Below are 14919 nucleotides of genomic sequence, written 5' to 3' on the forward strand. Positions count from 1 at the left end.
TGCAAAAGTGTCAGGTGATTAATAGGTTATTAAGTATGATACTCTAAAAAACCCTGGGAGATACCCAAGTGGTTATGTCCGAGTTATGAAAGAGGTGGTAAAGGAGAGTGGGGAGAAATTTATTTGTTTATTGGCTGGGATCAAATCCAGGGCCTTCGCTGTACCGAGCAAGTGTTTTTTTTTTTACCACGAGCTATATCCCCAGACTATAGTTTTTACATCTTCTGAAAACAATTTCTACGTGCTTCCAGTTTTAGATACAAATGAATTCAGATGGATCTATAGGTTCAACATAATCCCTATAGAAATGCCAGCTACCTTTTTTTTTTTTTTTTGCACAAGTTAATTTTAAAATTCAGATGTGAATGCGAGGCACACAGGATATCAAAATAACCTTGCAAAAAGATAAAAGTTGAAGGAATCCTGCTTCCTATTAGTAAGTAGATTTGTTTAAAAAGGCAAAAAACAAAGCCAAATGTCAAATTTCCCATTCTACTTCTTAAAAAAGAGCCCTACATCTTGTCTGACCACGGCCAGCTGGCATCTTCTTCTCTGCTGTAAGTCACTATGGCCACCTTCTTTAGACTAAAGGGGAAGAATAGAAACTTTGTAATCAAACGACTTGACTTTTTTATAGGTATTAGTGAACCAGGCAAATAGTTTCATTCTCCTGTGCCCCAATTTCTTCTCACTTAAATAGAAATCACTGTAGTAGTTATTTCATAGGCTGTGGGAGTCAAATGAGTGACTTCCTGCCGAGTACTTAGAACCGCCTGATCAATATAGGCAGTATGATTATTCCTTCATTTTACTTCTACATATTAAAAAAACTTCATCTTACTAATAGTTTGCTTTAAAAATTCTAGGTTTTGCTTTTTAGTTTTCTACTTAGTTTTAGTTGAAATTTTTGCATGTCTTATTTCCTCCTTGTTTGTCTTGTTTCGTAGCTAGATTTTCCTACTGAATGCTTCAATAACTCATTGTAAGCCTTTATTCTTTTCTGGTAAATACATCTATTAGAAAATTATAGTTTATTGCCAAGATTGCTTTATCTACAGCCAACATTTTTTTTTGTATGTAGTTTGCTGTTATTTTTATTATCTTTCAGTTCTAGTACTTACATTTCTGTTAATATTTTTTAACCTATCAATTATTGGGAAGTTTTGTTTCTCTCTCTTCTTGTTGTTGTTTAAGGAATTATCTTCTATCTCTTTTTAAATATTTGTTTTCTTTTCATTGTGCTTCTGCATGTGTGTGCTTTGTGCGTGTGTGCATGAGCACGCAAATGTGTGTGTGTGTGTGTGTGTGTGTGAATATGTCACATGTCTGTTAGTTCCTGAAGAGGCGAGAAGAGGATGTCAGACGCCTTGGAACTAGTCACTAGCTGCCTGACTGAGTTTAGGTCCTCAGTGAGGACAGTAGGTACTGCTGAGCAATCTGTCCAGTCTGCCCCATCTTTTATAAGAAGTGAGGAGGGAGAAAGGGAAAGGGGGACAGAATGAGGAAGAGAAAGGGAGATAGGTGAGTTGTTCCTTCTGTTCTAAACCACTGCTCAACTCAGATTTCATGTTTGCAAACAAGGAAAAGGAACGTAGTATGTACGAAGCAGGGGAATGCATTTGCCACCTTCTGCGTGCTATGCTGCATCTGGACTTACTTAGATCCATTTCTGCCAGAATATCAGTACCCGGAAGGTGGGAGCTTTGCTGACTGGTCTGTGCACTGCCCTCATTGCGGCATCCAGAGCAAACACACCAAAGAGGAAACAGTACTGGCAAAAACTGTTCTTTAAATAAAAACCAACAAAGCAAAGTCTGCACAAAGCTCCATGATTCCTCCACGCGTGAAGATGGACAAGATCGTCACAATGGTGGGCACTGGGTGGCTGCTATTACCTCACAATTACTATCTGGCAGGAGTGGTTGAGAGCAGGCTGTGTTTAAGATGGTAATTATTAATGACGGGGTTTAGGAATGTTAGGCAAAGTGATAAGCAGGCATTCGTGAAGGAATTTCTTGTTCATTAATCTAAAAAAATAAAAATAAACAAAACCACAGCCAGGCTGTGGTGGCGCACGCCTTTAATCCCAGCACTTGGGAGGCAGAGGCAGGCAGATTTCTGAGTTGGAGGCCAGCCCGGTCTACAGAGTGAGTTCCAGGACAGCCAGGGCTACACAGAGAAACCCTGTCTCGAAAAACCAAAAACCAAAAACCAAAATAAAAACCAAACAAACAAGAAACAAAACCACAGACAACAGCAGCCCCAGTCTGGGGCTTTTATTTTCTACTTAAATAATTCCTTTGGTGTGTTTTAGTTTCTCTTTAGTGTTGATTGAAACACTTGTTGTTTTTTTTTTTTTCTAATTCCTTTATTGTATCAAATGCAGAGCCACTGAAGAATGGGGTTGGTTGTAAATCAGCTCAAAGGTTCCAGTTGGAAAAAAACTCAGTGAAGACACTGGACCTGTTTGACGACATCAGACCTCATATATGAGGCCACTCTAAGATACAGTTCAGGCTCTCTTAGTGTCTGAACTCTCTAACCTATATGCAGACTGGGAAGTCTGTCTGCACCATCTATGCAGTCAGTGACTTGGAGGGGGAGGAACCGGTGTCTCATAAAGCAAGGTCGTACCTTCTTCAGTCCTTTCCCAGCCTCCAAGGGTCTCAGATGTCAGGAGACACATTGCCCCAGCTGCTTAACATAAATCATTGTAGTAGTCTGTACTGACCATTCACCCCTCAGCTTCAGGATTTGTTTAAGAGCAGGTTAGCCAATGGCTGGCTTGGTGAGTGTGACAAAAGGGCCCATCTTTTTATGGAAGTATGCATAGTAGAGGGTATAGGACCTCCTTCTGGGAAATGATTTTTACAATTTAAATTTCTTAATCTTGGGATTCCCACTTAAGTCCACTCCCATTGAGTGGTCTTTTTGGTAACAATTCCAAAAAAAAAAAAAAGATGGTGTGCTTTCTCTTGCAGTCTCCAACACTGATGCTCTATATGTAGATACGGTTTCCACGACATCCTTTCTGGAAACTGTTGTTGTTTACTGAGCAGAATGGTCCTCTGTACTGAGATGCGGACTTGCTTCTCTGAACTGAATTTTCCATGGAAATTGTCCAGCGCTTCTCCGATTCTCAGGCGCTTTATCTGACAGTCTTTCTTCCTGCAGATAATGGCTGGCAGCAACCCACAGCGCAGAGGTTATACGCTGTACTTCTGAAAGAGCCTTGAATGGAGCCATTGTGCCCCTGAGATGGTCTGCATGTTTGACTGAACAGAGAACAGGGTGAAAAAAAAAAAAAAAAAAGGCACCTTGTATGCAACTGTTGGCGAGGTTGCAGAGTGAATTAAAATCTCCAGAAAGTCTGGGCAGTGCTGTTCAGAGGGAGCAATGAGCTCTCTGGAAGTACTGTTAGCTCAGACATTCCAAAGCGGTGAGGGCAGCCTCAGGGACCAGGCTCCCTCCAGTGGCATTTACGGAGGGAGTGAGCAGGGACTGTTGATCTGGATACTCTCTTTGCAAAGATTTGGGAAAGGCACCCTTTGCAGCGGGTAGAATCTGCATGTCACCATACTTGGGTGATCAGCGGGACCTACATTTGTCTTGGGTCTTAGTAGTACACAGGCTCAGCTGGAGGGTTAGATGTTTACTGCCTAGATAGCCACCACTTTGCAGCAATCTGATTCCCACATCAGATTTAAAAGAAAAAACAATCAACCACAAGTTTGGGGGTACCAGGTGATGATGATATCTGGATGACTAGCTCCATTAAATGAACTATACAAATCACGGTGTAATACTTACGTTGAAGCCCGATCCGCTTATCTACCAGGAAGGTACTTTTTGCTGACCTCACCACTTACCTGCCCAAGTCCATGGTTGGAGTAAATGACCATTTATTTATTGTTGGTCTAAAACTAAAATCTTGATACTTAACGAACAAAGATTTTTCCCCCAAAGCCTTCTGCTAAGCCCTTCCTGAACCAGCTTTAGTGGGAAGCAGTTACATTAGTTTTCATTAAAATCCCAGTGGTAAGAAAACAGCAAAACAGTGTAAGGATCGGGCTGGCAGGTTTTTCTTATGGGCAGAATTCTTTGGCTGTCTTGTGCATTCTTGCTCCAGCCTCTCCTGTGCTCTGGAGGCTCCGAGGAGGGGAGATCTCCTTAAAGGACCTAAACTGAGCATGAACCTGTGGGAGGCAGCCATGATCCAGATACACAGCTCAGCGAAGTTACAGGTACAGTTGGGGAAGGATGAGGGCTGGACGCATCCTTCTGTGTGGCTTATCCTGGCTAGGGCATGGTGGCCTCCTCACAAGATGGGGAGTTAGTATGGAAATATTGAAGATCTCTGCATTAAAGTCGTTGAGGAGAAAGACTGGCTGTGGTGTGGAGGGTTGATTTGGTCCATGGAAAAGACAGACTTGAGATGTGGGTCCTAAAGAATCGGTCCTGGGCCTGGCTGAATGTGGGAGAGAATGTCAGGCCTGGGGTGTCTGTAAAACAGGCAGGCAACAAAGGAGAAGGCACAGGTTTAGGCAAACGGGAGGAGGTTTGGGCTTTCTCCAGGTCTCTGGCTCTCCTAACTGCAGACAGGGCATAAAACTTTTGCCAGTAGCCAAGGACGCTCTATGCAAAGCCGGCAATTTCTGGCAGCTGTGAAAATCTCCAGATTTGCTTCAAAAAAACAAACAGGCACGATTTTTTTTTTTCTTTTTAAGAGGTCACAGGCATGGGTGGTCACACACAGCAAGAGGGGTGTCTTGGGGCACAATGATAGATAGCATTCTACAAGCACTGGCGAAATGAATGGATGAGTTAGAGGTGGGAGTCTCGCCGCTGACACCTATTAGAGTAACTTTGCTCAAGTCACTTAATAACCTGGGCCTCAGTCTCCCGGTCTGTCACCCAGGGATGGTCAGCAGGAGGAGAGGCAGTGCGAGAGGACCTCTTGCCCCGGAGGTGTGCAGAATTCCCGCCTTCCCGGGAGCAAGGTGATCCATTGCAGCTGTAGCCGGCTCCCTCCTGGATCTGAGACAAGAGAGTGGCTCTTGGGACTCCTCGGCCAGGAGGGCCTGGCGGGGGTCGCCCGGATTGCTAGGGTGGGGTGGCAGGGTGGTGGGGGCGGGCCCCATCTAGCCGAGTCGGGGGCGGGCCAGGCACTAGCCGCTCCCCTGGTCGCCCGGCGGCCCGCGGTGGCGCTCGCGGCCTCTCACCCTGCGGGTGAGTTCTGGGAAAGCCCGGCCCAGGGCGGGGGCCCGTGCTGCCCCGCTCCGCTCGACTCCGGGCAGCGCGCACTGCTAGGGCGAGGGACGCGCGGGCTGAGCCCGGAGCGCGGGTGGGCGGCGGGCTGGAGCGGCGGACGGCGGCTGCGCGCCCCGCTGTGCTCCCGGGCACTTGCCCGGCTCCTGCTCGCTCCTGGGAATCGGCTGTGCGGCTGACACTCGGTAGCCCGGACTCTCCACGACTCTGGGGACGCAAGCGCGTGGACCAGGTCCCCAGGGACGCGGCATTCCCGCCCCGCCGCACGACTGGCTGGAGATCTAAGGTGAGCTTGAGATGCTGTAGCTTGGTCCCAAAGGACCGCAGATCCGGAGAGCTGGGCTGGGTGCTCTCCGGGCTGTAGACGCTCCGGGCAGTAGCCTAACTTTGCGTACCTGGTGGCCCAGCCAGCGGCTCCCGCCTCCCAGGGGGACAGCCCGGGCAGTCATCCCTTGGGGAATGCGAGACTGGAGGTCACCCGGTTACTCTGGCCTCAGCTCACCACTTCACGCTGTGTGTGTGTGTGTGTGTGTGTGTGTGTGTGTGTGTGTGTAGTGTGGAAGTGGCCAGCACAAAGCAAAGTAAAAGTCCCTTTCTCAACAACACATTTCAAGGAAAGTTCCGGAGAGATTTATCTGCGAAATCCTAGGAACTAGAGTACAGGACCCGTCTCGCTCTAACTGGTGACTTCGAGAATGGCTATGCTTTTTCCTTCTAAATAACTCAGATACTCAATTCTCTGGCCACGGCCTGTATTACGTGCTCCCCTCCTTACATTTATTTAAGCCGTGGCACACTTGGTTCAATTGACTAAATCAATTTGTATAGGAAATATTGGTCATTAAATGATTTCTGTGCATTAAAAAAATAAGCTCTTTGAATAACTAGAGTCGACTTGGCTCAAAACTTTTTTTTGTACATAGTTCACAATTTGATCAGCTTTAGTGGGTTTTCTCAACTTTTTTTTTTTTTTTTTTTTTTTGCAACAAGACGCCCCCTGTAGGGGCAGGGTGATGCCAAGGTCACAGAATAGGCACAGCTAAAGCCAGGAACATTGGAACCCAGGAGGAATAGTCGAAAGCCGGTCCTGGGAAGTGTTTGCAGATGGTTCCTCGATGCCAGTACAGTTTCCTAGTTGTCAATGGAGGAAGAGCCCGCCATCCCTCAATTACTTTACACAGTTGTGGTTTTTCTGAAGCATGCTTGACAGTATGCTCTGGAACAAAGGTTCTCAACCTGTGGTTCGCTACCAGACCAATCGTTTTATAGGGATGCCGAATGCCATCAAAAAACAGAGATTTACAATTCAATTCATAACAGTAGCAAAATCACAGTCATGAATAAGCAACAAGAATCGTTTTACCGTTGGGAGTCACCCCAGCATGAGGAACTGCACCGAATGAAGGGCTGCAGCATTAGGAAGGTTGAAAACCGCTGCTGTAGAATATGTTCTCTTCTTCCTCATTGATTTTCCCCAGCCTCCACAGTGGCGGTTCTAGATGCTAAGATGCTAACTGGAGGCGTTCACCCTCCAGTTTGTTGGCCCAGCCTGAAACAGCCGGCATCCTCCCTCTGCTTTGATTGCTGAAGCAGCTTACTTACCTTCACGGATCTGTGTGCTTTATGCAGATAGCACGTTTTTCTCGCCCACGGTATTCGCTGAGACTTTCCTGGCCTGATTCCTACACCTTGGAGGCTCTCTAGAAATAATTGTGGGCAGGCATTAAATGTTAAGACTCTGGTTTGTACAAAGTAAAGCTTTATTTTAGATGAATTAATGTAACCACAAGGATTTAGAGAAGCATTTACCATCCATACATCCTTCACTTGAAGCCTCCAGGGGAAATTTACTTTCTGCTTAGGAGTGCCTCCTGGTCATTTTTGGCTCCAGACCAGGTAAAAGGTGAGGTTAAGTTGGAGGGACATTCTTCTCCAGTCCTTCTAGTAAGACAAGCTCCTGGATGTGTTCCAGTTTGACCTTTGTCATAAAAATTTTATACTTTAACAGATGGGGCGAAGCTAGCGTCCAATGAAGGTGGTTGCTTTTTTTTTTTCCTTCTTTTTGTCAGTCTCAAGTCTCTTTGATCTTTCATCTTATACTGGATAGCTCTTGGATGGCGTGTGCAGTTGGTTACAAACTTTGAAATGGATAAAGGAAAACTGAAAGGGATTGGGCACAGTGAGAGGTTTTCTAAGTAGAGGGGGCATTTTCATAAAGCATGGCTGTTCTGTAGGGGTGTGTGTGTGTGTGTGTGTGTGTGTGTGTGGTGTATAATGTGTATGTGTATGTCTGTCTGTGTGTGTGTGGTGTGTATGTGTGTCTGTATGTGTCTGTATGTGTGTGGTGTGTATGTGTATGTGTGTATGTATGTGTGTGTGTGTGTGTGGTGTGTATGCGTATGTGTGTATGTATGTGTGTGTGTGTGTGGTGTGTATGCGTATGTGTGTATGTATGTGTGTGTGTGTGGTGTGTATGCGTATGTGTGTATGTATGTGTCTGTGTCTGTGTGTCAGTGTGTGTGTGTGTGTGTGTGCGTGGTGTGTGTGTGTATGTATGTGTGTGTGTGCACATGCACGAGTTGGCAGTCCCTGCCTTCCACAAGCAGCCTGCACAGGATGACTGTTTCTGTCCCAGCTCTTACACTTTCCTTGGGGGCTACTTGTCAAGTGATGGAAGATACTGATGGGACGTAGAAAAGTATGTAGCTTCATGAACCTTGGGTGGAGAAGATGGGAGCTGTGGATTGATGAGATGGGGAATGGAAAAAGAGGAAGCATACATCCGAGTGTACCAGCTGTGGGGCCTGGCAAGGAAGTTAAGACTCTTCTTATCCTCTGGGCTTCCTGGATGAAGAACTCAGGCTTGTTAATTCAATGTTAATTTGGTTGAGTTATGGCTTAAGTAGGTTTTCCTGGGCCACATTGGAAGCATAGCTCTCTACGGCTGTATTGTCAATATGATAGCCACTAGGCACATATGGTTAAGTTTAAATGAGTTATAATAAATGAAATTAGTCACATCTAAGTGCTTGGATGCTCCATGTGGCTGGTAGACAGTGCAAACATGGGTCCCTGCTATCATCTCAGAAATGCCTGCCCTAGAGAATTGTTTCCACAGAGTTAATCTCCAAAGGGAACTGGTTTCCAAATGAAATCTACCTGTAAATTTAGAGTTTCCCATTTATAATCCCGTCTGTGTTGATAAAACAACACTAGACAGTGTGCCTAGCACTTTAGCTTCTTCCATTTGTATTTCACAGGGCAGAAGTGCTAGCGATCTGATCCTTCACCTGGATCCTTCCATGGATTTAGGTTTGGCAACAAAACTTGGTCTGGCCTTTTGTGACTTTGCAATAGTCTCTCCTTTCCTTAGCTAATAACAACTTCATACGACTTTACTTCATAAACAGTGGACAGTGGAGTTATGTAATACTGGGTATATGCACTCCTATGTCAGTGGGTCTCAGCCTATGGATCGCGCTCCTTTGGAAAACTCCTGCCCCCAAAATACATTTACATTACTTTTTATTCTTATTTATTTTTTATTTATTTATTTTTTTTGTTTTGTTTTTCGAGACAGGGTTTCTCTGTATAGCCCTGGCTGTCCTGGAACTCACTTTGTAGGCCAGGCTGGCCTCGAACTCAGAAATCTGCCTGCCTCTGCTCCCAAGTGCTGGGATTAAAGGCGTGCGCCACCACTCCTGGCTATTACTTCTTATAACAGTAGCAGAATTATAGTTACAAAGTGGTAACAAAAATAATTTTATGGTTGAGGGGAGTCACCACAACCCGAGTAACTGAATGAAGGAGTCGCAGCATTAGGGAGGTTGAGATCCGCCACCTTATGTGGACACCGTCAAAATGACTTCTACATGGTGGCTAGTTTCTCAGTTTCTACTTGAGGAGTATAGACTTCTATTATTAAGTCCATTTAGAAAATGGGAAAATAGAGGTAACAGAAGATTAATGTGTTTTGAGTCACAGCCTAGACTCAATCAAATCAGGCTGGTTGTCTCCAGAATCCATTTCCTGAGCCACACATGCAACTGGGTGAACCTTAATAGCGTTAACTCAGCGCATTGGGAAGATTCAGATAAGGCTATCACTAACTTGTTTAGTGGTTGAGGTTTGAAAGATTTGACTACTCAAGCCACCCCATCAGGCATGCATAGCAATTGTGTGGTTTGACCCTTCTCTCTGTTTGCCAGCCATTCTTGAGTTGTAGCCATTGACTATATGGGAACTGAAAGAAGAGAGGTCATTCATTGTGGATAGCAGAGACACCACTGGACTGTGTTGAATCCTGTGGCACATGGGGACTTGCGTATCCATAACTGTTGTGGTGAAGGGGACGGCTTAGCCTTAGTGTAAAGCAAGCTTAGTAATGACAGGACCATTTTGCTGGCCCATCAGGGTCCCCAGGCTTTTCAGCCCATTTCATAAGGTCCAGATCCACCTCACTCAATAGGAAGTCTCTCCAGGAAGTCACATGAATTCGTTCTTTAAGGTCAGATGGAACTGTGGGGTTATTCTAGCTAGAGATAGGAATGGACTTTTTATACCTCCTTACCCCCCTGAAATCTCAGGTCTAGGTGGTTTCTTCTTGGCTTTTGGTAAGCACATCCTCTCTTATGCATATGAGGATATGTTCTCAGGACTCTGCTCTCTGCCTGTTTCATTTTCCCAGGACTCCGCAGGTCCCTGTCTCTAGCCAGGGATCACAAGTTCCTCTTGAAGTCCCTTAACACTCTTTGTGTTTTCTCCCAACCAGTTATCATGGCTGAAAGGGATATGTTCGGACACCCCTTTGATCAAAGGCAGAGACTTCAGATGAAACTTACCTGGTTAAATCTTGCCCCCAGCCAGTTCTATAACACGGGACAAACAATTGTTTTGTAAGGTAATAAAAATAATTTCTCAGGGTTGCACTGAGGCGTGAGTAAGAAGATTCATCTGAAGCACTTTAAAGCGTTGCAGAGGCCCTCGCATGTTCTAACAAGTTCGCTCCTAGCATTGTGGTTTCTTGGCTGTGAGAGTCTGTAGTTTGGGGTTTGGGAGGTGTATGTGGGAGGTCAAGGATACTCAAGAGTGAGTCTCTGGAATCTGTGGATATACCACTTTAGATGACCAAATGGACCCTGCAGACGAGTTTAAAGTAAGACACGATTCTGGATTTCTGTGTGGGTTCAGTCTGATCTCTCAACCCCTATAAAAGGGAGATGGAGGGCCATTATTTGTAGAGAGAGGTGTTCTGCATAATGTAAAAAGAGGTCAAGGATGCAGGCAGAGAGCTGGTGAAATATTGTCACAGTTTGTGTGGGTGTTTGAATTTGGTTCCAGTCTGAAGGGTAGAGAAAAAGCTAGAAAATGAATTCTTCCCTAGAACCAGCCTGGAAGCCCATCAGAGACGTTCGACCTCCAGGGCTCTGCAGTAATACATTTGTATTATTTAAACCAGTCAACGTATAGTCATTTATCATGGCAGTTTAGGAATCAGAACGCAACATGGAAGAGAAAATGGAACAGATGGAAACAGGAGGCACTAAGAGGTTAAGTATCTTGCCCAGGGTCCCACAGCTATCGCAGGCACAGCCATGTAGTGGGTCCAAGTCTCCTTGTGCTCTTCTTTGGGAGCCTCACGGTTCCCAAAGCAGGCACTTCTGCAGAGCCCGAGTCGTGGCTCTGTGTGTAAGGGAGAAGCAGTGTTTGATTTGGTGAGAAGGGCAAAGTAAGCTGTTTTGTTTTCCCTTCAGACACTGGTTTTTGAAGTCCTGTTAAGTTCTTGTCATTCTTTTGTCACTGTGCTTGACAGCTGCAGCCTGAGGGACAGGCTGGGTGAGTGGAGGCATGCACCCCTTCTACCTCTGTTCCTGCTGAACCTCCCTCCTCACCACAGGCTGCTGGCTCTGGCGCCCCTCCCCCCCATCCCCCAGGCTCTACTGGCCCACCCTTGCCTGTTTAATGGATTCGCCTATTCCGAACTCTCCTTCCAGCCTGAAATTCCTCCTCCCTTGGCCCCTTTGCTCCTCAGACCGGAGCTATTTAGTGTCAGGGTGGGGATCAGGGTCTCTTAGGTCTTTCAATGACCGGCAGTCTTTTCTTTTGATTTTGTTGGTGATGGTGTTCTGCCAGGCTTCTTTTGACTCTCAAGCATCTTAATCCTGGGAAATTATTATTCGGACCAGGGTTTTTGTTGTTGTTGTTTGTCTGGTTTTTTTAACAGTGTTCTAGGAGTGTTTGGAACCTCAGCCTGGTGAGTGAGGTACCAGCAGTGGAGACCTCAGCCTTTGATTCTGTGTCTCTTGCGTGGTCCTGTGATTACTTGCTTTGTGTATGGGACGCTGCCTTATATTTTGCATAAAGGAAGGAGTAGTGTGTGTGTGTGTGTGTGTGTGTGTGTGTGTGTGTGTGAGAGAGAGAGAGAGAGAGAGAGAGAGAGAGAGAGAGATTTCATCCTAAAACACACTATGCTTGATCTTTAATCCTCGGATGTAGATGTGAAAGAAATGTAATTCTTGATTTTTCCTCGTCCCCATTTTATACATTTGGGTTCTAGAGGCAAGTTGCTTGGGCTGTTTATATCCTGGCTCCACTGCTAATAACTGGTGTGGCCCCCTTCAAGATATGTAGCTGAAATTCCCCGGTGTTCACAGTGGAGGATAGTAGTGTTACTTATGTAACAGGTTGTGAAACGGAATGGGATAATTCACATGAACTACTGAGAACACCGCCTACTATAAAGTAAGAATTCAACACATATTAGCTGGCATGAGCTTTTGTAGACCCAGCAGTATAGCAGGAAAAGAATGTAAGTTCTTCTCCTCACTGCAGTGAAGGTCGCTGAGGTCTCTGAGGTCTCAAGGTCTTCTGCACAGTAACTGCCCCTTGCAGAGGTTACAGGCCTTGCTTAGAACCCCACCAGCCAGCCAGTTGGCAGGCCTGGGGTATGCAGTATACGATGATGTATTTCAGCCTCCCCCTCCCCCAGCTTCTGCTCCAAATTTGGAATATAATATAAACTCTGCCCTCTAGCTTTAAGGCGCAAAGGTTTGCAAGTGTCCTCCCCATCCCCCACCCAGATGGTGGTATCCCTTCATTGAGGTCAGGAGCCCTAGGGTGAGAGCCAAGTACCTAGGGAAACAAAACAGAGTAGCCGATCTTCACAGGGCTAATAGATAGGACTGGCCAGTTAGTGCCAGCCAGGTTCATTATCAGTGAGACCTGTTGTATCGCCCTGCTTGGTGGTGAGTCTGCTGAGGCCACAGCCTCCGCCGCCCACCGCTCACAGTAACTGTGAAAGGTCTCTTTTAAAGGGGGTCTGTGGGTGCACCCTCACCCAGAAGTCAGCTGGCAACTGTGTATTTTTATCTCTTGGTAGGAGCGACTAGCTACATTGTAGTATTTAAACAGTGCAGGTTCTTTATTCAGAATCAAAAGAGGCAGAAGCAAGGAGAGACACTGTTTTGATGACTTCATTGTAAGTTTAAACTATATAATATTACTGAGTATGGAAAATCCAGGGAGTGGAAAGAATATCATCTGGGAAAAACACATGTGACCCAGTGCCACAGACTGGCCTCACTTTGGGTCCCTGATCTGTGGGGAACGGGTCTCTTGGTTGCAGGAGAGCGAGGATTCGTCGGATGAGTGACAGTCCACAGGAGAGAGGGTGTAAAACTGAATGTATTGATCAAAATGAGCATCACTTCTTTAATACAGAACAAACAAGAAAAGCGGGGCAGGATACATCCGCAGTTACAATGACACAAGACTAAGGACAAAAGACCAGGAGGTGGGACCAGGCCCCTTGAGGAGGAAGCCAGGTTCAAGGCTAGTCAATAGTTAAACCCCACTGTCAGGGGTCCCCAGTAAATCCTCAATTATGTTGTTCCTTTGGGCCTAGTGGAAGAACCTGTTTTGGGGGGTTCTGCTCTGGCAGATCTCATGAATAATGCAATACCACATCCCCCCCTATGTCCTAGGCCTTGGTAAATACTTGCATATGAGCATAACTTCCACAGGTGTACTGCTCTAAGCTTTGCCCTGGGCTTGGCTCTGTTCTTTGTGATGCTTAATCAGTTTCACCAGTCTTTACTAGAAGTGAATTAGAATGTTAACGAATAGGTAACCTTCTTGCTGAATTCCAAGCTCCTGGATTTAAGGAATTATCAGGACTTTGGAACACTGACTTTAAGGGAATTTCACCTATGGTAAAAGTTTAATCTTCAAAGACAATAATATTGAAAGAGAGCATATATCATACTAGCATGCGGATAGGGTTTGTGTATATAGATTATTGAAAATGCCAGGATAGGGTTTGTGTATATAGATTATTGAAAATGCCAGGACTCTAGGAGGCTGAATCTCCTTGAGATTCTTTTCCTCAGGACTCGTTCCAGGTTTTCAGGCCTGTTGTGAATCACCACTAGAGTGGGCGTGGCAACCCAGTGCATGCTATACACGTCTGGGATTAAAATATCATGTAACGTGCTTTAATTTGAATATCACCAGAGTTGCTTCAAACGCTGTCGTTTCTAAAGAAAGTGCCCATTCATTTGCTATTCTGCTAAACAAGATCAGACTTCGTAGTTGATCATCTTTTCACCAGGGAAGCCCTTGCTGGGAAGAACTGCAGGGTTCCCGCCAGCCTCTTTTGTCAATCTCTGGGAGGTGGATAATTTTCACGGAAGTTAAAGACTCTTGGCATGATATTTGGTCTCCAGTTCTATACCCACAAAGGCAGAATGAATTCAGAGGACAGGGCAGAGCCTGAGTTCTTTGTCCGCTGCTCAGCAGGCTGGTTGGTTCTGGATTCTGCCTGGTTTACAGGGTTTGAGGTTTTTCTTTCAGTTGTGGCTTGGGCATGATTTAAAAATTCACAGTGGTAGAGATTAGCAAAACTAGCAGTGCTTGGGACAGAAGTATGCTCCATTATGTTTTGAATCTCAGGGCTGAGGAGACAGCTTAGGGACAGGGTGCTGCGCCAAGCATGCATGAGGCCCTGGGTTCCATTCCTAGTACCATGATAGACAGGGGCTGGTGTTTGAGTCAGTGCGAAGACAAGAACTTCTAGAATCTGCATGGAATGCTGCATCTGTGCCAGAAGCTTTCCAGCCATGCATTTCTGGAGGATCACGCAGCAGCAGCAGTGTGGCATCTTCGTGTGTTGGCCAGTGACGTCTCTTGGATCTAGGTTTTCTGACCGCCCAGAACTGACTGAGAATGGCTGGGGATTCTCCAATGTCAAGTCCATAGGATGGCTGACGACAGGTGAAGCCTGTTCATATCCCAGACAGGCAAACCCAGATCAAGTTAGTTTCAGGGGACGAGGGAGTGTGCTTATTTCCAGCCATGCTGCGTGTTTCTAAAAAACCACCACCATCTCAGCAATCATGTCTTAAAGTACCTCACCTGTTTAAAAGGTCAGCCAATCTTTAATACAAGGACAGTTCTATGTATTGTCTTTGTGTGTGTATAGAGCGTGGGGGCATGCTATGGATGCACATGCACACCTATGAGTTTGAGGCTACAAGTTGATGCCAGATACCCTCTTCAGTCTCTAGCTTTCTTATTTCTTATTTCTTTCTTTCTTTATTCATTCATTCATTCAAGACAGGGTTTCTCTGTGTAGCCCTGGCTGTCCTGGAACTC

The 14919-nt window shown here is 45.7% G+C and overlaps 1 protein-coding gene across 3 annotated transcripts in view; it reads left to right on the plus strand.

The window, feature by feature from the left end:
* The first annotated feature begins 5328 nt into the window (after nt 1–5328).
* Nucleotides 5329–14919, plus strand: part of Plce1 (phospholipase C epsilon 1) — a 300309-nt gene continuing 290718 nt past the window's right edge. For all 3 annotated transcript variants that reach the window (XM_021196340.2, XM_021196332.2, XM_029538628.1), the window contains exon 1: nt 5329–5554. The gene's annotated coding sequence lies outside the window, so the exon portion shown is untranslated. The remainder of the gene's footprint in view (nt 5555–14919) is intronic.

This window comes from Mus pahari, chromosome 1 (genome assembly GCF_900095145.1).
Source record: "Mus pahari chromosome 1, PAHARI_EIJ_v1.1, whole genome shotgun sequence".
NCBI classification, from domain to species: Eukaryota; Metazoa; Chordata; class Mammalia; order Rodentia; family Muridae; genus Mus; species Mus pahari.